The sequence below is a fragment of the Orbicella franksi genome, chromosome 10, assembly GCF_964199315.1.
Source record: "Orbicella franksi chromosome 10, jaOrbFran1.1, whole genome shotgun sequence".
In the NCBI taxonomy this organism is placed as follows: Eukaryota; Metazoa; Cnidaria; class Anthozoa; order Scleractinia; family Merulinidae; genus Orbicella; species Orbicella franksi.
Genome location: NC_138154.1, coordinates 30,118,732 through 30,130,751, shown reverse-complemented (window position 1 = coordinate 30,130,751; position 12,020 = coordinate 30,118,732). Strand labels below are relative to the sequence as shown.

Genomic DNA, 12,020 nt, shown 5'->3' with positions numbered 1-12,020 from the left:
TTACAAGCTGTCCAGGTGGACCTGACCAACAGTGGCTGAAATTCTTCTAGGGAGGGGTGATATTATTTTTGACATGTTCTCAGACCCTCTATTTTGTCTTGAGTTCATCGACATTGCAAGAAGAAGTATAATGTCAGGAGCCAAGATAATGGCTCCTGATAATATATAAACCACATAGGATTTGAAAAAGCTCAAACGCAAAGGGGTGGGCCGGGGAAAGATATGTTTGTGCCTCTCGCACTTGCTTGCATCTCTCACGCGCTCTAAGAAACTACCTTGTAGCAATTATTTTGCTTTGTGGACTGTTCTACCTCTCTGGTCCCCCAATCAGAAGCATTTATGAAAATCTCCTTTGGCTTGTAATTGAAAAAATAAGCGACATGAAACAATAATTTATTCCCCTTTTCGTGGAACATAAACACTTCAGATTTCACAGAGGAGTAGAAGGTGACACCTGCTCTTCAATGTTTTCACAGGTCTCTTGTGCTTTATTCAGATGTGTTATTGGCTCTTGTCCTATTCACAGCTGTGTTTTCCCTTACCCTTATGAGAGCCCAGGGCATGACAGCCGATGTTGCTCGCGTTTCTCGACGATCGCAAAAGGTCGAAAGGGAGAAGGAAACGGCTGTTCTAAGCCAAATGGAAATATGTAAAAGCGTAAATTTGAAAATTGATAATTCATCGTTCGTGTAGGTTCGATTTTGAGTCCAGTCTATGTTGGTTCTTGATCAATCCTACGTAGTTTCCAATCAACAGTTGATAATCGAGTCTATGGTTTGTGTTTCTTTGATAACATAAACAACATTTTTTGGGTTTGGTTTGCTACAACAGCGATAAGAATAACCCATTCTTCGGATTGGTCATGCTTTAGAATGATTTGGTGGTCAGTGGCAACGAATTTCCGAACCAAAACAGGAAGCTCAAACATTGAATATATTTTCTGTGCGTGGCAGTCAAAGTTTACACTGGGAAACCCAAATTTTCTCATTGATGAGGTTCCTCAATGACGTATACGCCAATCCCGATGGATTGGCATTGATTGTAAGAAACTATCTCATCGTTTCTATTTTGCCTTCGTTAGGGAGGCACGAACGGCTCATGACAGGCGCGAGTTGTTGCACTGATCAGCGCTGCAGAGGTTTTCACCAACTCACCTATACGTTCTCATCGGATAAACATTTTTTCTTTTTATAAGAATATATTTTATAAGAATACCGAGGCCAAAATTTGCAAAATTTTTAGAAATTAGAGATTTTGTAAAGAATGTAATTTTGTGTTCAAAGTTTTTATTGTGTTGAAAATTCTTCCTTTCTCTAAATGGCAAAATTGGCCAAAAGGTAACAAAAACAACATTAGCTGTATGTTCGATGCTAGCAAAATTTCTCCAAGAAGCTATGAGCACCACTTCAGTCTTTCATATTCTGCAGTCTGGCTTCAAAATTACTTCAACACCCTCAAAGTCAACGGAATATTTTCAGCCTTTGAGGCTGCCGCATACTAGACGATTTTTTGTCATAGAACTGCGGATTTTTTGTTGGGGTCAAATTGGGTTGAAATTTGTCAGGCCATCAGTGTGCTGCACACTAGCTGATTTTTTTGTCACGACTAACCGCGATGAGGCTTGGGACTGAGTCATCCAAAATCAAGATGGTGCCTATTCCACTGACGTGACTCTCATGACATTTCCTAATCGGTTAAGGCACGCGCGATCCCCAACAAATTGCCTTGGTCCACCGCACACTAGCCGACAAGGCCCGACAAGACGTTTTGAGATCTAGCACTGTCAGATATCTCCCGACAAACCCCGATCTTGTCGCAGACTTGTCTGAATTTACCGCACACTAGCCGACAAGTGAAGATTTTTTGTCGGCCAACAAAAAATCAGCTAGTGTGCAGCAGCCGAAAACTGGGCTGAAAAATACGAATATTCAGGGAAAAAAAGAATTCTTTCATAGTGTAATATGGACAAATGCACCTGCTCATATCACCTACAATATGTGAAACAGAGATTGGAATTGCCATGGACAAGAAACTTGGGAAAGCAATGAACTCAAGACATGATTTTCAAACCCAATTAAAAAAACAAGTGCGTCACGATCGCTTGAAAACTTTCTATCTCTCGCTTAAGTATAAAGCATTTACATGTAACCTTTATTTATTTATCATTATCATTTTGATCGGTTCACTTTCATATTATCTCTTTCACATGGACAGAAGTAGCAGAACCTTTCTGAAAATCAATCCAGTTAGTTTTCTTAATTTAAACTTTGGTCAAGGTGAAGAAAGGTTTATCCCGCGGGAGTTAATACCCTGATTGCACAGGTTTTTGCTCGCTCACTCGCTCCCGATTCCAGCGCCTCTTGCGCTCGTGGTACGCCGCAGGATATGAGACTTTAAACTTGTGAGCCGAGGCCCTAGTAGAGAGGTATACCACGAAAAAAGCCCAGGATGCGCTCAGTTGACTCAGTGGGTTCTCTGATATTTTTTTGTCCGGGGTTTTTGCCTAGGCGGCCTGTTCTAAGCTTACAAAAGTTTCTCCTTGAGATCGTTTCTTTTTGCCGCATAATCACAAGACACTTAATGTAAATAAATTTGTTTAATAATAGACTTCTTGTTCCGTTGTGAAACCCATTACATGTGATTTTCCGATTTACCCACATGAGAGGCCAAAACATGTTCATTTTTCTTGGCTCAAGCGCACATGCTTTATTCTTAACAAAGTCAATAATCCAAATATCATTCAATGGACAGATTAACAATGGCTCCTGTCACTGTGTTTTGATTAGGCTCCGGCCTTAGGTTCGTGCACTTTACCCAATCTCAGTATCACCTTAGAAATTCTGATTTCACCATACCCAGATTTCAGACTGTTGCTCATGGCAAACATAGCCTGACTTATTTAGGCCCTGTCATTCGGTCCAAACTTGACAAATCTATTTGATCTTCTGAATCATTGCACACTTTTAAACGGTGCATCAAATTGGTTGGTTTCACTAGCCTGCTGGACAGTACTTGTAGAGACTGTTCTTTATGTAACAACTAACGCTTGATCTTACTGCAAGACTCATTGTTTGTTTCATATATATTTTTTAAAACACTTACATACGTACATGTACTTCATATTTTATTAATTATTAGATAAGTAATTGTAGTTAGGTGTTCCCAGTTAGTATACATTGTATGCTAGCGACTTTGACACATTAATAAAGTTCTTATGTTGTCCTATCTTATGAGCAATTATACCATGCTCTTTAAATATAGAAAGCGTACACGTAATTTTTGGGGTATGTTTATTTTTATCTTGTTTTAGTTTCCTACATTTTGGGGGCTTTGTTAATAAAACAATTATTTCACTTGCACTTGTTGGATGTGAGATCATCATACCCAACTTGGCGCCTTGACCGATTGAGGTGCTGCTACGGTTAACTGTACATAACAGACATTGAATTTCATGTTGATGTATATGTTTGCCACTCTTCAAGAGCAGTAGCTTCCTTTTCAAAAGCCAATAGGGAGTTTAAGCAAATCGCTGCGGCTGGCACTGATACGGCTGCCGGAAGTAACTTTCCCCCAAAATGAGACACTGCGCATGTACATCGGTTGCATCCAGCCATAGCATGAAATCTGACTACGTGAGTCGGGATGTTTTGCCGTAGTGGCTATTACATTGGGTTTATTTCGCTTCTCTGGCCCTTTTCAATGCACATCTCAGCATTTTAAAAATTCCATTGGATACTATATCCTTTAAACTCGATTTAAGTCAAAGATTGTGTCAAGGTTGCCTTTCATAAGCTTGTAAATCCATATCCTGAATTTATGATAAGTTTTTGCCAAGGTGTTGGAATGGCGAAGCGAGTCAAGTGAAATATTTGTGTTGAGCATGAGGTTGTTTTTCTTCAGTTAAGTTTGCTTTGAGGGTTTAGTGAAGATGTTTTATATCTGGATAACTATACAATGCTATTTTGCTTCTTTGAGTATTGATATATTTGTGTTCTTCACTCGATATTCTTTGAGATATTTGTCTCTGAAATTATATATTTCATCCATCAAATTGTTATGGTACAAAGTGTATGGCATTCGCTTTCGCTCAGAAATAATCTGTTCCTCCTACCGAATAATGGCCATCGTCCTTTGGGCGAAGCTATTTGGCTGTGAGAAACTAAATAAAAGAGATTTTAAACTCCTTAGCCGATGTTTCTTTCATCTTTGTATTTCGTTTTACTCGCTAAACTGAAAATTTGGCAGACCACCGAGACGTACTCTCCCCAGACCTTTTCAGTCACGGCAGCTGTAGTAGCACCAGCCATAGTGATTTGCTTAAACTCCCTAATATTTGAGAAATTCTACTCAATTTTACTGTGATTTGTAGAAAAATTAATTAAGGTCATTTGGGGCAACATAATACAGCAGTCCTCAGGTCCAAGTAACTAGATATGATCAAGTGAAAACCTCTGGCTGGTGTAAAACAAAGAAATATTACCAAGAAACTGATAACCTCTTACCCCCCAACCCCACCACACAAAGGTGCAAAAAACCCCGGATTTTCCAAGAATGGACAAGCCCCGGCAGAACAGGCCATAAGAGGAAACAAAGAACATAAAGACAACGAGTTTAAAATTTGTTGTTAATTACAAAGCATGACTCTGCATAAGTAAAATAGTGTCATGAAGCATGCAGGTCAACCAACAAGGTTTTGAGATTCCTTTACAAGGACCTAGCTTTCAAACCTTTTCATTTGTGAAGGAAACACGAGATCGATGAATCATGAGACGTGTTGATGCTTGAATGATTTTACTCGTTGTTGTGGACACGCATCCCTGCATCGAAAACTTGAGCAAAAGACGTTGACGTATTCAAAATCATTAAAGGCGCATCATAAAAGAAGACGTAAACGAGACGTGTTGATGTTTGAATGATTTTACTCGTTGTTATGGACACGCTTCCCTGCATCGAAAACTTGAGCAAAAGACGTTGACGTATTTAAAATCATTAAAGGCGCATTATAAAAGAAATCAGTCAAAGACTTTAATTTAAGCCAAGTAAACTTTGGAGATTAGTTCAGCAGAATTTACTGAAACCAAATAAAAAACTCTAAGTGCTAATGGCGTTACAAGTACTTACCAAGGAAGTGTGGCCTTATTTCCGGTTTGTTTATAAGCCAGTTCTTGTACTTTCAAGATTCTTTCAGCCTGTAGTTGATAAAGGGTTTTCCCTGAAGGTAAACCGACATCGTACATTCCCTTCGGATATGAAACTCCTAACCGGGTGCCTTGACCACCAGCAAGAAGCAACACGGCGACTTTACCTTCGCTGATGACTTGCAGACCTTTATCTCTCCAACTGTCGACTTTCTCTTGGTTTTCTGCTCCAATGACGCTGCCTACTTGCTCCGGAGGAACTGGCTGTAGCTTTTCATCCTTCTTTTCAATACTTTTAGCTTCGTTCATAGTTTTCTCAAACGAACGGTTGATCTTTGGGTAGTCGATGTTTCGAAGGTCATGGTAGAAAACCCATTGCTGGTATTCGGGTAGCGTGTCCCAGTATTGGAACAAATGGTCTTGATTGTTATCTTTCAAGTCTCTTCTCAACTTGTCGTAATCCATGTTTTAGTAACGAAATTAGCAGCACAATTGCAAACTGCAAATTTGCTAAAAACTTCTACAGCTCGATCTTCCCCTTCCCAGAAATGTAGTAAAACATACAGCCTCGGTTACAAGCTGTCCACGTGGACCTGACCAGCAGTGGCTGAAATTCTTCTAGGGAGGGGTGATATTATTTTTGACAACATGTTCCCAGACCCTCTAGTTTGTCTTGAGTTCGTCGACATTGCAAGAAGAAGTAATATATAAACCGCATGGGATTTGAAAAAGCTCGGACGCAAAGGGGTGGGCCGGGGAAAGATATGTTTGCGCCTCTCGCACTCGTACGCATCTCTCGCGCGCTCGAATAAACTCATGATCTTGTAGCAATTATTTCGCTTTGTGGACTATTCTACCTCTCTGGTCCCCCAATCTGAAGCGTTTATGAAAATCTCTTTTGCCTTGTAATTGAAAAAATAAGTGACTCGAAACAATAATTTCTTCCCCTTTTCGTGGAACATAGACACTTCAGATCTCACGGAGGAGTACAAGGTAACACCTGCTCTTCAATGTTTTCAAAGTTCTCTTGTGCTTTATTCAGATGTGTTATTGGCTCTTGTCCTATTCACAGCTGTGTTTTCCCTTACCGTTATGAGAGCCCAGGGCACGACAGCTAACATTGCTCGCGCCTCTCGACGATCGCAAAAAGTTCGAAAGGGAGAAGGAAATGGCCGTTCTAAAACAAAAGGAAAAATGTAACAGCGTAAATTAGAAATTGATAATTCGCCGTTCATGTAGGCTCGATTTCGAGTCCAGTCTACGTTGGCTCCTGATCGATCCTGTGTAGTTTCAAAATCAACGGTTGATAATCGAGTCTATGGTTCGTGTTTCTGTGATAAATCAAACCTTCTTTTTTGGTTTGGTTTGCTACAACAGCGATAAGAATAAGCCATTCTTCAGATTGTTCATGCTTTAGAATGATTTGATGAAGTCGGAACAAATTTCCGCACCAAACAGGAAGCTCAAACATTGAATATATTTTCTGTGCGTGGCAGTCAAAGTTTATACCGGGAAACCCAAATTTTCTCATTGATGAGGTTCCTAAATGACTTATACTGGGTTTTTCCTCATTTATGAATCCTGTTCATTAAGTGCACAGGTGGTTTCTCGGGATTGGCGTCAATAGTAAGAAAATATCTCATCCTCTCTATTTTGCCTTCGTTAGGGAGGCGCGAACGGCTCGCGACAGGCGCAAGTTGTTTGCACTGATCAGCGCCGCAGAGGTTTTCACCGTCGCCTGTACGTTCTCGTCAGATAAACTTTCTTCTTTTTATAAGAATATATTTTATAAGAAAACCGAGGCTGAAATTTGCAAAAGTTTTAGAAATTAGAGATTTTGAAAAGAATGTAATTTTGTGTCAAAAGCTTTTATTTTGTGTTGAAAATTCTTCCTTTCTCTCTGACGGCAAAGTTAGCCAAAAGCCAACAAAAACAGCATTAGCCGTATGTTCGATGCTAGCAAAATTTCTCCAAGAAGCTATGAGCGTCATTTAAGTCTTTCATATCCTGCAGTCTGGCTTCAAAATTACTTCAACACCCTCAAAGTCAACGGAATATTTTCAGCCTAAACTGGGCCGTGAAAACTACGAATATTTCATAGCGTAATATGGACAAAACACGTGCTCATATCAGATACAATACGTGAAACAGAGATTGAAATTGCCGTGGATGAGAAACTGGGGAAAGCAACGAACCCAAGACATCGTTTTCAGACCCAATTTAAAAAAAAAAAACAAAAAAAAAAAAACAGTGTATACAGCGTTTACATGTAACTTTTATTTAGTTATCATTATCATTTTGATCGGTTCACTTTCCTGTTATCTCTTTCATATATATGCACAGAAGTAGCAGAACCTTTCTGAAAATCAGTCCGTTGAGTTTTCTTATATTAAACTTTGGTCAATGTGAGGACAGGTTTCTCCCGCGGGAGTTAATACCCTGATTGCGCAGGTTTTTGTTCTGTCTCGCGCTCCCGATTCAAGCGCCTCTCGCGCTCGTGATACGCGGCTGTCTACAAGACTTGACCCGAGGCCCTAGTAGAGAGGTATACCGCGAATAAAGCCCAGGACGCGCCCGGTTGACTCAGTGGGTTCTCTGATATTTTTTTTGCCCGGGGTTTTTGCCTAGGTGGCCTGTTCTAAGTCTTACGAAAGTTTCTCCTTGAGATCGTTTCTCTTTGCCGCATAATCACAAGACGCTTAATGTAAATAAATTTGTTTAATAATAGACTTCTTGTTCCCTTGTGAAACCCATTACACGTGATTTTCCGATTTACGCACATGAGGGGTCAAAACACGTTCATTTTACGTGGCTCAAGCGCGCGTGCTTTATTTTTGGCAAAGTTAATAATCCAAATATCATTCGATGGACAGATTAACAATGACTCCTGTCACTGTGTTTTGATTAGGCTCCGGCCGATCTGATCTTTCTCTGTATACCGTTAACTCTGCTGTGTTCATGATGTCGATCCCCAAAACGACGCCCAAAACGATGTTCATGGTGTCGATGCCCAAAACTATTGAAGAGTCGTGTACGATACCAGTAATTTTAACATCACTGCATGAATCTTAACCGTCGAACTTCCGTATTATGGTTATTATTCTTTTGACTTGTTGACTGACCGATAGGTGAATTTGAAAACTATTATTAGCTATACAGTTCAGCATAAATACGGCGGTACTTGTAAATTCAAGTGAGAAAAAAGTGGAACAATTTATCCAGCAAAGCTATTGAAGCAGGTAAGCTCTTATCAATTTTAATACAGGTCATATGCGGATCTCGAAATCGACGTCGAGCCATGAGTGTAAGCATAGTTTTTATTCTGCTACGGGTTTGAATAATTAATTGGAGTGATAAAATGCTGTGAGATGGTGAATACCTTTCGTTTGTCGGTCGTGCTTCACACCAAACTGAGAATATTTCAGAGGAGAGGACGAAATCCCGATCATGGGTCGATCATGGATAAAGGATTAAATACTTGAAGACTCGTAGTGTTATTACCGTGGACTTACACAATAACGTGATCCTCTTTTGGCCAAAATTTCTTCTTTATCCGGCGACGTCAAAAAAGTTTTGCAGTCGCATCTTCATCGTGTACAATTTTCACTTTTAATGAAACATTGCTGATTTCATCTACAGTTTAACTTTTAATGATAATTCACTTTTAGGCTCTACACTGTCAACATCAACCTCGTTCCCAGGGTCCTCTCCTAATCGGCTCCCGTAGCGAGAGAGGGGTCGAGTAGGAGAGGACCCTGGGAACCAGGTTGTGTCAACATGTGCAGTTTATCAGGGGATCCAGTTTCGACTAAACAATGTGATAAAGAAGCGAAAGTCGCATATGTAAACGCTAGCTAGTCTCCATCTCAACTACCGAAGGATGCTATTCAAAGGGTAAAATGAATTCATTTTATGACAGACCATAACAGACTCTTCGTTCCTGTCGAACCCACGTAACATGTGATTAAGGTATGAGTATGCCCCAATTGCAAAATTGACCATTTTTCCAAACAACTGTCTTCCGCTTTTTCAGACAGATCTTACTACGATCTTTTATTTAAAAACATTTCTAAGAAAAAAAGGTTGATTCCAAGCAAAGATATAAACGAAAAACGTTTCTTTACATTTTAGAGGTAATGAAAATTACCTCTAATTGAGAGCTGTCAACGGGTTGTCAGGAGAAGTAAACTTGCATTAAAGAGTTGGGTAACAGATTGCCGCGTATGTACGATTGTGAAACGATTGTGTTTGGAAGTCAACGAGCTGTTCACAGTGTTCTCCGTTCGTAAATATGTCGTAGAACAAACGCAAAATTCGTGTCCATTTGCAAGTGCGAAGAAAGCACCACAGAGGAAAAAGTCGGAGGAAAAAAGTTTCAAGGGAAAAACATTCGATCAGAACCCAAGACATGATTTTCAAACCCAATTAAAAAAAAACCGGTGCGTCAAGATCACTTAGAAACTTTCTATCTCTCGCTTAAGTATACAGCGTTTACATGTAACATTTATTTATTTATCATTATCATTTTTATCGGTTCACTTTCATATTAACTCTTTGTAAGACATTCATGTACCTATACTAAAACCCACAATCCGTTTGATCGGATCTCTTTATACAAATACATGCAAAAAGGCCGGCTAAATAAGCTCCTCCTCCTGCTCCTAATTTTTTGGTTGCTTTCGCCCCATGCCTCTGCACGACTCCCTGTTGGCTAAAATGAATTTTTCTTTTTTCATTTTCAGTTATCATCTGCAATTTTTTTTATAAGTATGTAAAGATATAAAAAAACACAAAGGTTTTTACAAGCAAACTGTTTTTTTTTGTGTGTGTGTGCCAAACTAAACATATACATATTGCTGGTTTTCAGTGTCACGCAATTTAAAATAGATCAAAATAAAAATCAAAACCGGTAAATAGATAAAGTCCAGAATCTGGGAAATACAAGAAAGTAAATATGCAAAGACTCTCGCCAAAATTCAGGTCACAGCAATTTTTCTTATGCGAGATATGCGGAGAAATTTTTTACCCAAATTTATAGAGATTTGTATGGAGACGCCATGCTGGTGCCCATCCGTATGGGCACCAATATGGCGGCCGGAAACCAACAGAAACATCTGTCACTGAGTTTTGCTACAAAAACGTGAATTTATCCCTCGAGAAACTCTAAAACATTAAAATAATACTTTTTCTAAGACATGAACTGTTCAGATAGCCAAGTTCCCCGAAATACGACACGTTTTTAACCATCATGACAGCTCTCCAGGCCATCACGTAAATGCCGCGTCACGCAAAAGCTTAGAAATTCAAGCGTAGTGTATCACAAAACCAAAAACCCATTCGGAGCGAAAATTTGTATGAATATTAGTTTTCAGCTGCTCTTATACATCGTTTAAGTAAAATCTCAGGAAGATCAATAGTTTTGTAGTTCGAGTTTTAGTGACGTCATGTGAAAACCAGCTATACTTTGTTCTGGTAAAGTGGTGGCTAAGAACGACTGAATATATACCTACTTGGAAATAAAATGACGCTGTTTGGTTTCCCGTTAAAACATTACGTAAGAATGACGCGTGTCTGTTCAAATTGTGACAAAACCACGTCACAAAGTAAAAGCAAAACAGAAAAAAGTGTAATTTTTGAGCGTTTTCCATTCACCAAAAAATTCCGGAAATTCCTTTTGGGATGTAAATGGAACACGACTTTCTGGTTCGTTCCACTGGAAATTTTCCGGAATAAACGGAATTCCTGAAAAGGTAGTCCCGTTTTCCCGGTTAAACTTCCCAATGGAAAATTTGTGTTCCATTTATAGATTTATCACCAGTTCCATGCCTTTCGCGGTCTTTTAAGCGGGCAGGCCTCCCTCGGCTCCCTCGTGTTTCAACAAAACTGGCGGTTGATCAGGGTCAGTTTTCTGGAAGCTTTCTGCAAACAAACTTTCAGGGCTACTACGAGTGCTCTGCCTGCCACGATCTAGCGCCAGATCTAGAAAATTATTGCTGTTGTGGCACTCTTCCTGTAGCTTGGACGACTCTACGCAGACCTTCCAGTGTGCCTCTTGTCATTCGAAAATGACTTTTAAAATCATCGAGTGAATATCCTGGCAACGCATGTTCAAAATAGCCTTCAGTTTGTTGTAAATTCCGTCTCATGAACGTTGAGGCCGCTGAAAAGATATCTACTGCATCATCTTCTGAATTAATCAAACTTTCTTCCTCTATAGAGACTTCTAACATTTTGCACAAAAACAACATCTGATGGGCCTCATTGGCCTCCATTTTGAATATTCGCGGGAGATTCAGAGAAGCGACAGAGAGGGGCCTGTGAACGAATGGGACTTGTGACAAATGGAACGCGCTTTTCCCAGACGGAAATTCCCAATAGAAATTTTCCGAAATTTTTTGTGAATGGAAAACGCCCTTTATATTATAACCAACTTACAATCTCTCCATACACCTTATTCCAAAATGGCCGCCATTTTAGTATTCTTTTGTTTACTTGAAAATGATCCCTTGTTGCCTCGTTTAAGGGAAAATATTCTTTTGAATTTCGCGTTTAAGAACGAGGCAACAAGGGCTAATTTGCAAGTAAACAAAAGAGTACTTAAATGGCGGCCATTTTGGAATAAGGTGTCTTATAGACAGCAACAAGGGCCATTGCGTCACTGCTTGATGGTGTAATTATCCTTCTACGGAGCACTGGCATTCATGGGTCATTTTCTTTATTTTTGACATTAGAACAACTTTGGAATCTCTAGATTTAAATGTGAGTTTGAAGAAAGTACAGATTTCCTTAAGTATGGAAACAGCCTTGGATACGCTTCATGACACCAGCATGACCAGGATACTGACATGTTACCTTTGCACTTCTCCAAAACTTCTCCAATGT

At 39.6% G+C, this 12,020-nt stretch overlaps 1 pseudogene; it reads right to left on the bottom strand.

The window, feature by feature from the left end:
- Nucleotides 1–4,904: 4,904 nt before the first annotated feature.
- Nucleotides 4,905–5,787, bottom strand: LOC145500706 (UDP-N-acetylhexosamine pyrophosphorylase pseudogene; annotated as a pseudogene).
- Between the last annotated feature and the right edge of the window lie 6,233 nt (nucleotides 5,788–12,020).